Consider the following 16791-nt stretch of genomic DNA (forward strand, 5'->3'; position numbering starts at 1 on the left):
CCCTCCCTTCTTTCCTTCCTTCCTCCCTCCCTCTCTCCTGACTGAAACATGGCGGTTCTTCTGTCGTTTTGACAGTAATTGTTTTGAGTCTTAATATTTATGTAAATGTGACATTTTAGTTTTTTATTCTTATTATAAATAGATTCTCCATAAACCTGTTCCTGCCCGTGGATTTATTCTAATAATCAGAACAACAAAGTGTGTTTTTCTCATTTCTTTGGTAAAAATCAGTGTTTTTATTATGTTGAAAGCTTTCTATGCTTTAGGTGATTATTTTCCATCAGATGTTTTAACCTGACAATGACTTTAAGGTTTTCTTCAGAGTTTCTGGAATATTTTCTCTAAATCTGCTCAAATTATATCTTCAGCCTCGTTTTGTTGATGTTTTATGTTCTTCAAGACTTTTTGTGAAGTTCCTGATCAATTTCCTTTTTTCCTGTCAAAGCAAATTTCTTTTAATAAGATTTAGATTTTTATTTTTTATTGATGAACTGAGTCAACACATAATACTTACTAGATAGTACAGCATTTTTTTATCTGTTTTCATCTCATTTTGTTTGTTTTTGTAAGTTTTTATTTAATTAAATCGTGAATAAAAGTGACAGTAATAATAAATAACTAAATACAAAAGCAACTTTTTATTTTGTCAATTGGAGGAAAAGTTTTTCTAAATTAATGTGAAAAATGTAATTTCTGCTTCGGCGTTTGCGATGATCAAAAACATTTGCTCATATCCTGAGTTTCTTCAGATCAGAGTTTGATGAGTTTCTCGTTATTTTGTCAATCAGCTTCAAAGCAAAGGATTTATTTCTTCTAATCACATTTAATTCATGATTTAAGAAGACGGAGTAATCACTTCTTCACATCTGGCCTTTTTCTCCTCATCAATTAAATCACCATTTGAAAACCACTTCCTGTATTTGCTCAGTATTTAATCTTTGAAATGATCTGCTTTTAAGTGTGTTTGAGATTTGAGGAACAAAATGAAGCTAAAACTCGTCAGTTTGTCTGAAAATGAGGGAGAGCAGCTGAACTCCACCGACGGTCCGCAGAGGCACATTTCATGACAGAGCAGCTATGATGTCCAGTTAATTAGATTCCTTCTGTGAAAGAAGAGCGCTGACCTCCAGATGGTGACACCAAACATAAACCATGCAATGGCTGCTGGCCGCGCATAAGAACCCGTCGTTTCATTCACGACTGGCATCCGCGTCGCTCCTGAAACATGGAAAACGCCGAGGTAAACGTCTTAAACCGATGCAATTTATTTCTGTTGTCAGGATGATGAGTAATCTGCTCTGCGTGAGTTTGCAACAAGTCTCCTGTGGTTAATACTGTGACATTTATGATGGCACTGAAAATGGGACTGTCACTCATAGTCGTTAAGCGTCTGAAATGAGCGGCCATTTAAAGGGCTGACAGTCAGGGAGCGCGGCAGTAAGCGGCCATCTGCAGGGAAACCTGCAGATGGCCGCTGCAGGTGCCCTGTTGTAGTTTCTTGAACAGGATACAAAACATGATCTTCACTTTTTTTTTTGCACAGAATCGTTCCTAGATAATGAGAGTTTAGTCTGCTCTGTTCTGCCTACTTTGAGCTGTTTTAGGGCATCTTGTCTCTTTAAATCTAAATAAGCTACTGCTGGCCACGCCCCAAAACTCAACATCTCTGTTTGCTGCAAAAAGATGTGCAGTTATACAACTGTACATCATTGAAAAGCATTAGTAGAGCCTCCTGCACAACCAACAATAATCCAGTAAGTGGTTTCTTGAAGGAAGGTCAACAACAAAACACTTTTTTTCCCAGCAGCCATTGTACAGCGCATAGAGCAGTAAAACCAGCTGACCTAGGTTGCTGTACTACAAAAAACAAAATCTTACAAAGTATTTTTGGTCTAGTTTCTAGTACAAACATCTTAGTATGCTTGAAATAAGATTAAACTAACTTGTGTTTAACTTTTCTGCAAGATGTAGGAGCTTAAGTCAATATTTTCTTAAAACTGATGAAAAAGTGCTAGTTCCACTTGCAGATTATTTTATTTATAACAAGACATTTTCCCAATGTTATTTGGAAATACTGCGACAGACTGGCGACCTGTCCAGGATGTACCCCGCCTCTCGCCCGGAACGTTAGCTGGAGATAGACACCAGCACCCCTCCCGACCCCACTGAGGGACAAGGGTGTTCAGAAAATGGATGGATGGATGGATATTTGGAAATAATCTGCCAACAGAACAAGTACTGTTTAAACTTTAGTTCCCATAAGCAAACATCACTTTTAATTTGTTTTTAGCTTAGAATTGAAGGCGTTACAGGTATCATTGATTTTAGATGCACTTTTAAATTGTAAATTTAACATGTTTCCACCACGTTGTACTGTGGTTGAGGCAAAGAGCAGCCATATTGAAAAGCAAAGCTCCTTACAGATTGTAACTGGGGGTAGCTGGAGTTGCTCCCAGTTTCCCAGTAGAAAATCCAACTCCTTTAGGGTTTTAATTAATTTTTCCAACTAAGAAGTTGGGTACAACTGGAACGAATCATTAACATTCGGAAGGTTTTTGAAGCCGCTCATTTTCCAAACACCAAAAAACATGAACTTAAAAAACAGCTGGGAGGGTCTTTTATTTTAGTGCTTGGGTTGTTTTTAGAAGCAGTTTAGACCCAAATGGAAGTACAAAAACTTACCAAAATGTGATTTTTGTACAATAGGTCTCCTTTAAATTTCATTTCTACGGTCGTGTTCTTTGACCTTTATGGCCTTGAAGTGGCGTCAGCAACAATATCAGTGATTGTAATTGCTTAAATAACAGCAGTGATTACATAATCGTGGTCATGGTACAGTATGTTCACGGCCAGCCCTCAGAGTTTGCGGCTTTGACATATCTTGTGTTTGTGTTTTGGGATGTTTTGTGTCACACTGCATCTTTTACGCTTGGTTTAATTGGGCTTCCTGGCCCCCCAGGGCGCCAACAGTGTTTTCATCAGAGCTCTAACATTTTTATGCTTTCTGTGTTACTTTTCACAATTCATCACAGATCCCAAAGCAGGAAATCTAAAATAATCATCATCTCAAACTAGCTGCTAATTGTCTGCTGTTTTTGACAATCGCATTCAATAAAGCAGCTGACCCATAAATACTGGCCCCAATCTGGAGTTCATTGTATGCGATAATCTAGTAGGCTTATAATTCACAGCGATATAAAATATGCAGCAGGAAATCGTTGCAGAAACATGTATGGTTTCTTTGTGGCATGTCCCCCAGAGCCCGTGGAGACCTTTGAGAGATTAAAGCTGACTGTATTCACCCTGCCTGCCTCTTCGACTGAGAGGGACTGTCAGTGACAAGCAAATGCCAGAACTGTATGATATTCACACAAAGCCTCAGCAGCATGACAGGGCCATCAGAGGCGACTCCTTCCAACGTCGGCACCCGTGCTGCGACATAAATTATATAATGTCTGAGGGAGGGGTCACATGATGCAGCGCGCACCTAAAGTGTTTAAGATGCAGAGCTTGACATGATCTCATCAGACTATAAATGAGTTCCCAGCAGGCCTGGATTCACGTTTGGACATTGATTTCTATCATGTACTAAACAGAACTAGTAGCACCGGCTACCTCTTCACTGCTGCCTTTAATATAAGCTTCAGGTTTCTGATATTCATTTAATGAAACAATGGGAAAAACTTACAGGAAGTCAGATATTTAAATACACTCCTCATTGGTGTGAACATTATGTTGAGTTTGGGGTTTTATGGATTTAATTCAAACCTTTGTTTTCTCAAGAGGAATTAGTTTATATCAAACTCTTACTAACGATTATTTTAGTAATGATTATTCATTACATTACTCATTCTAGCGATTATTCTGATGATTAATTGATTATTCTGATTAATCATTCTATAGATTTTTTTAATCATCAATTATTCTGATGATTAATCAATTATTCTATTGGTTATACTGACGATTAATCGATTAACTGGATTAAACATAATTCCGTCTTCTGCAGATTGTCCATTTAACCACAGCGCAGTAATTGTGCCAGAATATGGGGGAAGATTGCTGCCATAAGTCGAGAGCACACATTTCCTGTCTGAAAGCAGGATTTCATGTCTTTTGTTCTCAAAACATTTAATACTTGTTTGCTTTCAAACTGAAAATGTAAGCACATGAAAGAGAACAAAAGACATGAAATCCTGCTTTCATAAAGAAAATATGGGCTCTCGACTTATGGCAACAATATTACCCCATACAAAAACTGCATAAAATACATAAACATTTGAGATATATGTATATTAAAAACCATTTGTCTGTCAGCTGAGACAAAGACGGAGCGATTTCACTCCACTGAGAGCCAACAACACTTCACCAGCTTCGGGGCACAGTGGTGGTAGCATCATGCTGAGGGATGTAGAGCTGACAGAACAAAGTGGGAGGAATGAAGAAGAAGCTAATTCTTACCAGCAAAACAAATAATTAAAATTAACTCTAGCAGTCATACCAAGAAAAATGGCCAAATATCCAACAGAATGATTTTTTTTATCACTACATATAGAAATATTATAATTTTATCATTTTTAACTAGGACTTCATTTAATGATTATTTTAATAATCAATTAGTCTATCTATTATGATAATCGATTAATGGGATAAAAAATGGGCACATTCTGCAATTTTTTCATTAAACCACTTGAATCTTTTTATACAGTGTTAGAAATACATTAAAAGATATTAACATTTCTTATTCTGGCAATTATTCCGATTAATCAATTTTTCTGCCAACTAATCAATTATTCTGATTATTATATCAGTTAATCTTTTGAATAATTGATTCATTTTTAAATAAGAAAATAACTTTATTACATAAAATGCAAAAACACAATTCCTTTAGAAAATGCTTTATTTGTAGCAAAAAATGCAGCTGCAGTTTAAAAAATACATCTAACATCAACATGTGAAAATCTGAGCGCTTTCTACTTGACATCATATCATATGGTCTACAGATAATCTGTTTATTTTGTCATTAACTGATTAATAATTAACTAGCAAAAGGTGCTTAATGGTAGATTTTATTAACATAATTTGAACCAGTTAAAGTTAAAACTGTTCAATTAAATTAGATAAAGACGTTTTCTTTAAAACTTATTTATATAAATACGCAGCTCTGGTTAAAACTAAGAGCCCACTGCAGTGAATCCGAACTGAAAACCTCCTGGTTATTCCTCCAAATATTGGTTTCTGAACTCTTCCTGAGTTAAAACAGTAGTATTGTTGTTTTCTTTGCTTTATTTGAGGTCTGAAAGCACTGCATCTTTTTAGTTATTTTGACCATTTCTCATTTTCTGCAAATAAATACAAAAATTTTGCTTGACATTTCAGAGACATGCCAGTAGTTCATAGAATAAAAGAACAATGTTCATTTTACTCAGACATAAACCGTATTTTATGGACTATAGAGCGCACTTCACTAAAAGCCACACCCACAAAGTTAAAAACAAACAAACTGGAAACGTACATTTATAAGCAGCTGGTATCTGCGCCTCTCGGTTTTCCTTAACAAATCTGCTATTAAGGACGCAGCCCTGCGCCGAACCATGGATTCGTTCACACCGAGTTAATGTGCAGCGGCTCCATTTCCCTCCTGCCTGATCGATAGTCCTCAACTTAAAAGCTGCATCTTTTTCTTCGTGTTGTTTCCATGATGAGGGGATAGTTTAAAGAAATTTCTCCGTCGTGCCTGCTGCTAGCATGTGCTTGTTCTAAAATGAAAATCAGCGCTTTCTTCTTTGATTTCCAATTTTGACTTTCAATGATTCACTTCCTGCTAAAGCGCCCCCTGGCGGTTGAAGAAAAATCCACAGAAAAGCTGCACCGGGCTACAAGCTGCATGGTTCAAAGCTTGGGAAAAAGTAGCGGCTTATAGTCTGAAAAATACGGTACCTATAAAAAGTAAAATCAGATAAACTGATCATTTTTAGTGGTCTCTTGGTTGTATATATATTTTCTTAAAGTTCTGGCTTAATTGCTGCTCTGAGTGTGTCATTCTTTCAGCTTCTGGTCTTTTATTAATCTGTCAGTTGACTGAACTAAATTAATTGACGATTATTTAAGTAATCAATTCATCTCGATTAATCCGATTAATCGTTTCAACCATATCTTTAACCCTTTTAAAATTCATTGATCTTGTATATCGACCAAACACAGATAAAATTAAGTATTAAGACCCAAAACCTTGAATGACATTCATGTCCTTGATTAGTATCACTGAAAATGACTTAGCAGTGTTATACACATCAGATTAGAAGCAGAAGCAAATATCTGTAAAGTGATTTTCTGCTTCATTAAATCACACAAATCTATTCATCGAGTTCTGACATTTATCCTGTTTCACGTTTCCTTCATGTCTTTGCTTTGACGGGAATCCCTGAATGTCGAAGATGAATCACTTTGTTAAATAAAGTTGTTCCAAGCTCTCAGGCCACACTTGCTCATAATAGCCAAGCATTGTCTACAGATATTGATTTTCTGATGGCAAGCCGAAGTGAAACCCACAGTTATGTTTGTGCAACGACAACAGGCAGCTTATTTACAGGCAAACATTCAAACAAACAGTGCATGCCGCCTGGGATCAGATCAACCCGGCTGCGTCGGAAACGGTCGACCACTGTGACGGTTTCCACACGGGCTGGAAGATAAACAGCAGCGGCTGAGAGGTGCAGTCAGAGCGCCTCGTCACTAATCCTGCGCGGGGTCCCACACAGTCTTCTGTCAGGTCTCTGACTTCATTTAATCATCAGGCTGAACAATCCGACTCCACTTTACTGAAACAAGCTGCCCTTCAGGAAACACTCTTTCTTCCTAATCAGACACAAATCGCAGAAAATTCCCTAAAATTACATACAATCCATGTTTTCAGCTGTATCATCTTTATGTGAATTTTAATTTCCTCTTAAAACCACATAAGGAAACTCAAAAAAGGTGAAATACATCAACATCCGTGATGCCTAAAGTCACCGTTCTGCTCTGGAAACAGACGCTGCTGCTTACCTTCCAGGGAGGAATGGCTTGTCCTCAATTAAACTCATGGAGGCCAGGTGGAGAGCCAGACATGGAGGAGAGGATCTGACCAGCCTCTGGGAGGAAAAACAAAAACTGAAAACACAGAAGAAGAAGAGAGGAGGGAGCAGGGGACCGGTGTGAGGCTGACACTCAGTGGAGGAATCCTCCTCCAAAACGCCGACACGCACGTGAGCAGCCAGGTGGACGAGGGTGCGCTCCGTCACGCAGCGTGTGCGCTCCTCATCCTGGACACGCACCCGAGTCTAGCTGATGTATAACGAGAAGCTCAGAGTGAGAGAGGGAGGGAGGCAGAGCGAGGGAGAGGGATCAGCATAATACTGTGAAGGTCTGAGCATCGCTGATGACTCAAAGTACCACTCCCCAACCCGTCTCAACCACTTCTCCGGCTTTTTCCCCTCACTTTGTTCATCTGTCTTTAAACTCTGTTCATTAAAGGTGACCTGTTATGCACATGTTAGGACAGGTCTGTGTGCTATAAAAAACATGTTCATAAAATTTTATTGCACAAAATCATTAGAATTAAATTTTAGTCTGTTTTGAGCTCCTTTCAGAATGAGCTGCTATAGGGTTACCTGTCACTTTAAATCCAGATAAACTGCTGCTAGCAACCGAACTGAACGAATGCAAAAAAAACCAACACGTAATTATACAACCATACATCTTTGAAAAGCGTAAATAGAGCCTCCTGCACAACCAACAAGAATGCACATCGCAAAATCACAAAATCTTACCAAGTATTTGCGTCTAGTTTCTAATGCAAATATCTTAATGCCTTTGAAAAACACAAAACTAACCTAGAAGTAGTTTTAGCAAGATATAGGAGCTTGTTTTAAGTGAATTGTTCCTTAATATTGATAAAAACATACTAGTTCCATTGGCAGATTATTTCACGTATAAAATAGGAGAAATGTATTGTTGTAATTGAAATAATAACCCAATGGAACTAGTACTTTTTCATCATTATTAAGTAATAATTGACTTGAAATAAGCTCCAATATCTTGCTGAAAAGTTACTTGTAATTTATTTAAAGTGTACTAAAATGTTTCCACTAGAAACTGAACAATAATTCTTGGTAAGATTTTGTGTTTTTGCAGTGCAGCAAGTGGTTTCTGAGTAGTAAATCAATAGGTCACCAACAAAACTCTTGCCTTTTCCAGTAACCATCATACAGCGGTAAAACCAGCTGACCAAACATGCTGGAATTCTGCTTGGGTCGTTGCTAGGTAACAGGCTGGAGTTGCTAGGTAACAGCTCAGTGCCCTTTGGATGTAACTGAACATTCGGCAGGTTTTTGAAACAGCTCATTTTCCAGACACCAAGAAACTTTAAGTTATTGTCAAATAAACGTCTGTGAGGTTTTTTAATCAGTTGGGCTGTTTTTAGAAGCAGTTGAGACCCAAACTGAAGTATAAAAACACGTAAATGTGAATTTTGCACAGAGGGGATGTTAATGTCCCCCGTTAAAGCTGCCCACAAAAGACCTGCAGCGTCATTACAATGGCGTCATCCTAACATCTAGCATCTAATGTTAGGGTCTATTCAACCATCTTGAATGTAGAAACCAACCGAAATGACAATTAGTCACAGCTGATATATATAGCTACACAGGGGCGCAACTACATATTATTCAGGTGGATTCGAAAACATAAATCGGCGCCCCCTCGCCCTCCCAAAAGGAAGGTACGTATGGACGAAGGAGCGTAGAAAACATACAGTCGCTCTATCCGTATGAGCGACCGTATGTTTCAAAGTGCAGAGACCCACAGGTGAAGAGGGGAACTGTTTTTTCAAAGTGTTTTGTTTGTTTGACAGTGTGAAAGTGAACCGCAGCAGCTGAAAATGTAAAAAATGCTTTGAGTTCCAAGACATTTTTAATACTCAAGAATGTTTCAGTCTCAGTCTGTCAGCTGCTTCTGCTCGATTAAACACCCTTCCTGTCTGCTGCTGTATCATTTCTGCTGATTAACTTATTTTCATTGAGCGTATTAGAAGAAATACACCAGCATCAATTTCATGTAAGTTTTATTCACAGCTGCCAACAGCTGTCTGCGTATTTTTTAGCTTCACATGACTCACAATTCTTACCATTTCACAGTTACTAGGAAACACAAAAAAAAAACATAACTGTGTGATTTATGCTCTATTTCATCTTCAAGAAATGTTTACAAAATAGAGGGTCAGTAATGAACATGTTTCAGTTTGTTTCCAGTTGTTGGAATGAAGAAATGAGTGGCTGCGCCTGGGGATGTATGGCTGTTCATCCACTAATTGGACGGCTGGTCTGTCCTCAGTGTCCCTGAGTTAAAGTACGAATGCCTCCGCTGTGTATATCGGTGTGTGTGTGGGTGGTTTATCTATTTGATGCCATGTAACAGAAATGCTCTCAATGCATACAGCTAAGGCGCTCCATCCATAAATGTGAAGCAGAAACAATAAAACTGGCTCATTAGGACTTGGAAATCTTCAGCAGCAGTTCAGCATATTGATCAGTTAAACAGCATCGACTCTTTGCAATTAGCATTTGACGTGGAATAAGGAGCTTAATTCAACAGTCCGAAACAAATGCGACTTTCACTTGAAAAATAAAGTTTCATTTGTGGTCAAACAGTAAATTCAGGTCTTTGAGGGAGGGCTGGAGCTGCACCTAAAGCGCTGTGTCATCCTACTTTATCATCGCCGTCCATGCAGTTTGCTGGGAGCTGCACAGCTCGCAGACTGACAGTCATGGAAAGCTGCTTAAGGGAGCGTGGCCTCACTGCCTGAGCTGTGCAGAGGTTGCAGGGCTGTCAGAGCTGTAAAGAGCAACGCTGTCATATTAAGACCTCGGCCTGGCCCCTTATTTGGCCACTGACATGGCCGGGTGCATGAGCATATTTAGATGATCTAGTGTCACAGCCACTGGTCAGCCAGAGAGTGAAGTTAATTCGAGATTGGAGATGGCAGGAGACCATCGGGATGAGAGGAAAGTTTGGGAGTTAAATATAACGGAGTTTATGTGTGAAAATGTTGGAATTATTATTTTGACTTTAAGAAAAACAGCTTGGAAAGGTTCAAGGCTTAAAAAAATCGGTTCAGTCTTTTCATGCATAACACAATATTTTTCCACCGTATTTTAATTTAGTATTTCTACAGTCTTTGTACTTTGAAAGCCGACTACAGCTCTAGAAAAATGAAGAGCCCACAGCACTGAACCCCATTGAAAACCTCCTGGTTATTCCACCAAATACTTATTTCTGAACTCTTCCTGAGTTAAAACATTATTATTGTTGTTTCTAAATGAACATGACTTGTTTTCTTTACATTATTTGAGGTTGGAAAGCTCTGCATCATTTTCTGCAGATAAATACTAAATTTGTTTGGAATTTCACAGACATGTTGTGAGAAGTTCTCAAAATAAAAGAACAATGCTCATTTTACTCAAACATATACCTATAAAAAGTTAAATTAGAGAAAATAATCATTATTGGAGGTCTCTTAATATTTTTCCAGAGCTGTAAGGCTTAATCCAGAAGACTACAGATTGTACGGTTCAATTGGGTTCCAATATTTTATCAGACAGTTATCAGTCCAAAATATATCTGGGCTGATTAGTAAAACAGGTCTTCAAAAACAATTTTAAAACAAATTTCTGAAACCTTAAACGCCCTATCAATGATGACCAAAGTTGGGGTGATGACAGCAACGAGTTGGGAGTCTTTAGATAATCTCAAATGATCACACGTTTATTTCAGGTTGTTTTCATACCTGATAGTCCCACAGACTTGGTTCAAAACTGTAACATTTGTTACATTTTCAGCTGTGGTTCGCTTTCACACTGCACTGTCAGACAACCAAACTAATTGTAAAAGTTGTTCCCCTCCTCGCCTGTGGTGGCACTGTTGGAGAAACAACTGAAAGGAACGACACAAAAACCTCAGAAGAAGTCAATGAGCACAACTTAATTCACAAAAATGTAGACAAAAATGGAGTAGCATCAGATTTTAGCGGTTGTAGGATTTCTCTTTTGTCTTTGGTAAAAGACCAAGAAGTCATTTCTACAGCTAGCGCCAGAGTAGCGCGTTTGTTTTAGTTCTGTTTACCCAGAATGCCCTGCGCTGTAGTCCACTTCCTGCTTTTGGAGCGGTCTCCTGTCCGCTTGCATCCACATTATGCACTGAATCGCACCAGAGTTCATTTTAATCAAACAGATACCCAGGTTTATAGGCGAACCAGATTTTGCTTTTACACATTCATGCCTCCCAAAGTAAATCTGACTTTCCACGCAAACGAACTACAGTTTGATTAAACCTAATTAAACAGGGCCGGTGTGAACGCACTCTCATTCTCGGAGAGTCCAGGGAACTATTTAATTTAGTATGTTTCAAATCTGGACCAGTAGGGAATAATATTTTTGTCTCAGGTTTTTCTTTTCTCTGTCTCGTTAAGAATATGTCTTATAACATTTGGGCCAGAGGATAATATTAATATTGATAATACTGTCTGTTATTACTTCTGGTAGTGGTGATGGCAATAGCAGAAATAGTTTTTATTTAATTATTTACCACTTTCGCTGTGATGTTATGCACACTCGCATCACTTTGCCCTATAGCAGTTAGTTGCCCTTATCTTATTGTCATTGTATATCTAAAGCCAACTAAGTGTATTTTTTTAATTGTTGCAAAATGGTTAGAAAAATTTGACTAAGAAATCTGAGAATTTTAGTGTTAAAGTCTGAAATCCAGTAGTTATAACTTGCATTTCTGTAATAATCAATCCCAAAATGTTTCAGTGGTACTTTTCTTTTACATAGTTTAGAAGACGTGAAAATAATCAGGTATTATCATATTTATATTTCAACCCAGGAGAGCAGGAAATGGATTACAAAACCCACAAGCTGTACAGAGTTAATCCGACATGACGCTGCAATATGATAAGCTTTGCAGCTGAAAACTTTGTTCGACTTCCTGACCATAAATAATTTGACTGTGAATGTCATCTACAGATTTAAAACATTCTCCTTTTTTCTGTATCTTTAATCCAATTAAACTCGTATACTGCCTGAAACTGACATGGGACCAGAGAGACACAAGCTATATAAATGTCAAATTAGCTTCATGTCCAAGTCTGGTGCACAACATAGAGGGAATTATAAATGCAGTTAAAAAGAAGACAATACACTCGTAAAACTAAGATCAGATGTACATTAAAGCTGCTGAATGTAACTTTTATAAAAGAAAAGTTTTATCCAAAAACTGTGGCTATGTTGTGATGGTATTAATGGGACAGACAATAGGTGAAAAAATGAAGCTCCGCCTCTATGAGCTACTATTGCAGTCTGCAGAAATGCACCGCTCCTGGGCATAATGACCAATCAGAGCCAGGAGGAGTGTCTTAGCGCTGTCAATCATCCTCATGTACACTGCTGAATGTGTTAATGGTGGAAATACATTACAGGAAAATCGTTTATCCAGCGTCATCAGTGGCTATGCTAGCTACCCTCGTGGTGAACCAGCTGTAGCTTAGCAATAAGCAAGCAGGAGTGAGTGAGCAAGAGGGTGATTGACAGCGCTAAGACCCTCCTCCTGGCTCTGATTGGCTATTTCTGGCAGGGAGCACTGGGACTCGATTTTTTTTCTATATGTCTTATGTTTTACAGTCACAACATGGTGATAATTTTAACAAATATATTAAAAAAATATTTTTTTTTAAATAAAAATTATATACATACTGCAGCTATAAAAGTTTGGTCATTATATTCTCGCTAGCTATGACAAAAGCAGAATTAAAAAAAGAAAATAAAACATAAACTTTAGTATAGAGAAGTTCATTCCTCACATAAAGGTGGAAAAAGGTTGTACAAATGTGAATATTTACGGCGTAAGCAAGTCCTCTGATTTATTTTTTACCAAATAAATTACATTGTGACTTCAGAGACGTTCCCACCTAATTGACCAACATAGAGAAAAATCCCCTTGTCCAGGTCAAAGCAGCCTCAGTGGGTTACAGTGAAACGCCTCCTGGGTCTAATCCATAAAAAAACTTCAACCTCACAGATAAAAATAAACATTGAAAATAAATAACAGAAAACAGGACGTTTACAGACCTAACGTGAAAAACACTCAGATGATAACAAAGTTATTCGCCGTACTTTTCCAAGGGTAAAACGTAAATCAACCTTTTTTAAAAAGCTTTGGAAGGGGGAGCATCTCTGTCCAGTTCTTTTTAAAGATTATTAAAGTATGTTATTCTGGATTTTAACAGTTTCCTAATGGGTTTTATCAATACTTTCAACCTCTACATTGATGATCTTGATGCGGCCCAGAATGAAAATGAGTTTGACTGTCGGCCCAAAGATAATAACTGCAGTTTTGTTTCTGTTCAAGTGGAGAAGGTTATGAAAAATCCACACCTGTGTGCGTTTTAAGCATCTATTCAGAGCTTGGACTGGTTCTGTTTCACATTTTTCAGATTTTTTTATTATAATGATAATATCTCATTTTGTTTCAGCCGTGGCTCCGTTTCCTTTTTACTTCTTCTTTGCGTCTGTTCAGCGAGTTAGTCGGATTATTTTCTAAAACTCTTACATTATTACTGCAACTTCAGGCTGAGGATAAATCCTTTAGCTCAGCTTTATTTGTAACGTCTCCTTGGAAAATGTCAAATCCCGGAGAAGTCCTTGATTTAACGCAACTCTCTCCTGGGCTTCCTGGTTTGCGAGCCAGCTGTAATCAACTCTGTCTGTTCTCTGGCCATCACTGTAATGAGGACAAAAGCTGCACACTACTTTAACCTTAAGCTTCTGCAGAGGACATTATACAGGATGATTCACATTTTCGAAAGCTGCCGCCCTGTGTTTACTCCAATATCCTCTGTCGTCTGTCTTCGTGCCAGCTGTGCCTTTTGTGATTTGGGTGGAGGGAGGCGGTGGTCAGCGACGCTCTGCGTGTCGCGCAGGAAGCGTAACTCCACCATGAGGAGAGAGAGACAAATTCACCAGAGCCATGTCTGCCCTTTCTGTCCAAGTGTCTTGTTGGAAACAAACAAAGATTAATGGGTTGTTGTCTGGTCTGGTGTTACTGTGAACCCAATCCAGACATTTGGGGAATACAAAGAAGAGAGCACAGATAATTAGATAGATATCATGGGTCCCTTTTTTTAACTGTGAAGTGTTAACTTTTTGTAACTGTGTGTCTTTTCCTCATGTGTACGTTTCCATCTCAAATTCGCTCATCTTTCCAGCTCCCCAAACAACATAAATGTGGAGTCTTTCACTTCCTGTCTGCTCTCTTTTCCATCCTCTATTATTTCATTTCCTCAGTTAATATGCAGCCCATGTCTGGGGATAAAGTGTTTTCACACAACAGTGGACTCATTTCCCATGAAGCTGTCATTTTACCACCTGATTGCAGAGCAGGAGCTAACAGGAGAGGGTTATTAGCAAGGTCACTTTTTACTATATTGCAGCGTCCAATGAGAGCTGTGTAACCAGAAGAAATGAGATATTGGCTGCTGCTCCTGGGTTGTCTTTCTTCATCACCTTGGCAATAATACAAATTTGTAATATTCTTCTGGCAAGCGAGCTTTGTCCCTATTGACTTAATTCTTGGAAGGCATTGGAGTATTATTTACTGTCTGCATAGATCCTCACGGCACTGAAGCAAAACATATTAACATGTCTCTACTGCCCTCTAGTGGTTCTGTTGAACAGTTAAAGCCTACATAGAGATGTTTAATTCTGTAACAAAGTCCCATGCTTAGTTTGTGTATCAGAAAATACACCTAATACCAACTGCCAAGCACGGCGGTGAAGGAGTGATGGTTTGGGGTTAAGTCATTGAGTCAACCGCGTCCAATGACATCTGACCAACACATGAAGCTTCACCCAAGTTCAAGTCGCTGCTGCCAAAGATGGTGTCACAAGCAATAGATTCATGGTGTGTACTTACTTTTCTTCCACGTGTTAAATTAGCTCTATCAGCCGCCTTGTTAAGATCGACACTTTTCTCTATGCAGTGGAGGATGGTTGGTCATTCTTAGCGCCAAAATGGCGCATTAAACAAGTCACAGGTGAACATTAGCAATTGGGTAAATTGACTTGTAAACCCAAATATGGCTTTACAAGTCAGTGGATTCATGGGGTGTACTTACTTTTCTTCCACATATTGAATTAGCATTAGCAGCCGCCTCATTCAGGTCTACACTTCTCTCTTTGCACTGGAGGACGGTTGTTTATGCTAAGCTGCGTAGCGTCGAATTGTCATTACAGTTCGATTATAGCCAGATTCAGCTTTAGGTCAATTGAGTCATGGGGTGTACTTACTTTTTTACACACACCTTTTGTTTTTGACCTGATGGGATCTGTTGCAGGCTTCTGTACAATCAATGTAAGATAACGATTTTACATCAGATGAGATGATTTAAGACTGACTGCTTTTTCACTAATTGTTAAAAGAAAAACAGAAATACTGAAATACTGAAATACTCCAGATTTTTTTTATTGGATTTTTTAAAGAGGATGAAATTTAAGAACATTCACACAATAATAACAACCAAACTCTCATGATGAGTTTTTTATAGAGGACCTAAATGAAGAGCTAAAGAATCCAGTGGTTTGGTGAAACAACAATTATTCAACAACTCAAAACAGAACAGCAAACCTGCGTGGACAACAGTATGATGTGACAATGTCTGACTGAAACAAAGGAGTATTTATACTTATTTATACTTATTTATACTCCACAGGCAAGTAGATGGACAACAGGTGTAGAGTTGTGACACCTAGATACAGAGAAACTGAAGGAAAATGAACTTTAAAGATCAGGATCACAGAAATAAAAGTCAAAATAAACTAAACCCAACGTCCAACAGATTGTTACACAAATATATATATGGCCTTGGCATAAGAAAATTCAGTATAAAAACATAGAGACATTGTTAAGTGATTGTTCATCTAAGCTTCACACTCACAGATTCATCCTTCAATCACTCTAAAAAATTGTTTACAAAAAATAATTTGTCATATAGCACCGTCTTGAATGGAACAATTTCAATCACAGATAGCTGCCTTCTTTTTTTCCTCTGCATATCATGATGATATTTCTATTTCAGTGCAGGTTTAAAGGGGACCTAATATGCAAAATTCACATTTTGCACAATTTTTTTTACTTCCATTTGAATCTTCACTGCTTCTAAAAGCAGGACAACCATTTTTTAGCAATAACTAAATGTTTTTTGGTGTCTGGAAAATGAGCCGTATCAAAAACCTCCTTGTTAAGTCATGCTGCCTAGAAACCTCAGAGGAGTGCAGCCCCGGTCTCCTAGCAACCCAACCCAAGTCTAGACTACCTAGCAACCCAGGTGGAGTTCCAGCACATTTGGTCAGCTTGTTTTACTGCTTTATGTGCTGTACAATGGCTGCTGGAAAAGACAAGTCAACTTACCATCCAAAATCCACTTACTGCATTCAACCATCACCATCTACAGTAACTCTTTTAAGAATCTTGAATTAATATTAGTTACAGCAACATTTAATTTTCATTTGGGATCAAAAAGGCATTTGTGAATCTTGTTGGTTGTGCAGGAGGCTTTACTAATGCTTTTCAAAGATGTACGTTTGCATAATTATGCATCTGTTTGGAGCCATTTTCACATGTGAGTGTAAACGTTGAGTTGGGGGGGGGGGGGAGCCGCGTATTAAAAGGAACAGGGGGCATAAAAAAAGCCAAAAAAAGGCA

General features: G+C 38.2%; 1 protein-coding gene across 1 annotated transcript in view; it reads right to left on the bottom strand.

The window, feature by feature from the left end:
• LOC106952506 (opsin-5-like) overlaps positions 1–7481 on the bottom strand; it is a 20034-nt gene extending 12553 nt beyond the window's left edge. The window contains exon 1 of the mRNA XM_015040662.1: positions 7045–7481. The gene's annotated coding sequence lies outside the window, so the exon portion shown is untranslated. The remainder of the gene's footprint in view (positions 1–7044) is intronic.
• Between the last annotated feature and the right edge of the window lie 9310 nt (positions 7482–16791).

The sequence above is a fragment of the Poecilia latipinna genome, unplaced genomic scaffold, assembly GCF_001443285.1.
Source record: "Poecilia latipinna isolate Pla-1442-1.1 unplaced genomic scaffold, P_latipinna-1.0 Scaffold31, whole genome shotgun sequence".
Classification (NCBI taxonomy): domain Eukaryota; kingdom Metazoa; phylum Chordata; class Actinopteri; order Cyprinodontiformes; family Poeciliidae; genus Poecilia; species Poecilia latipinna.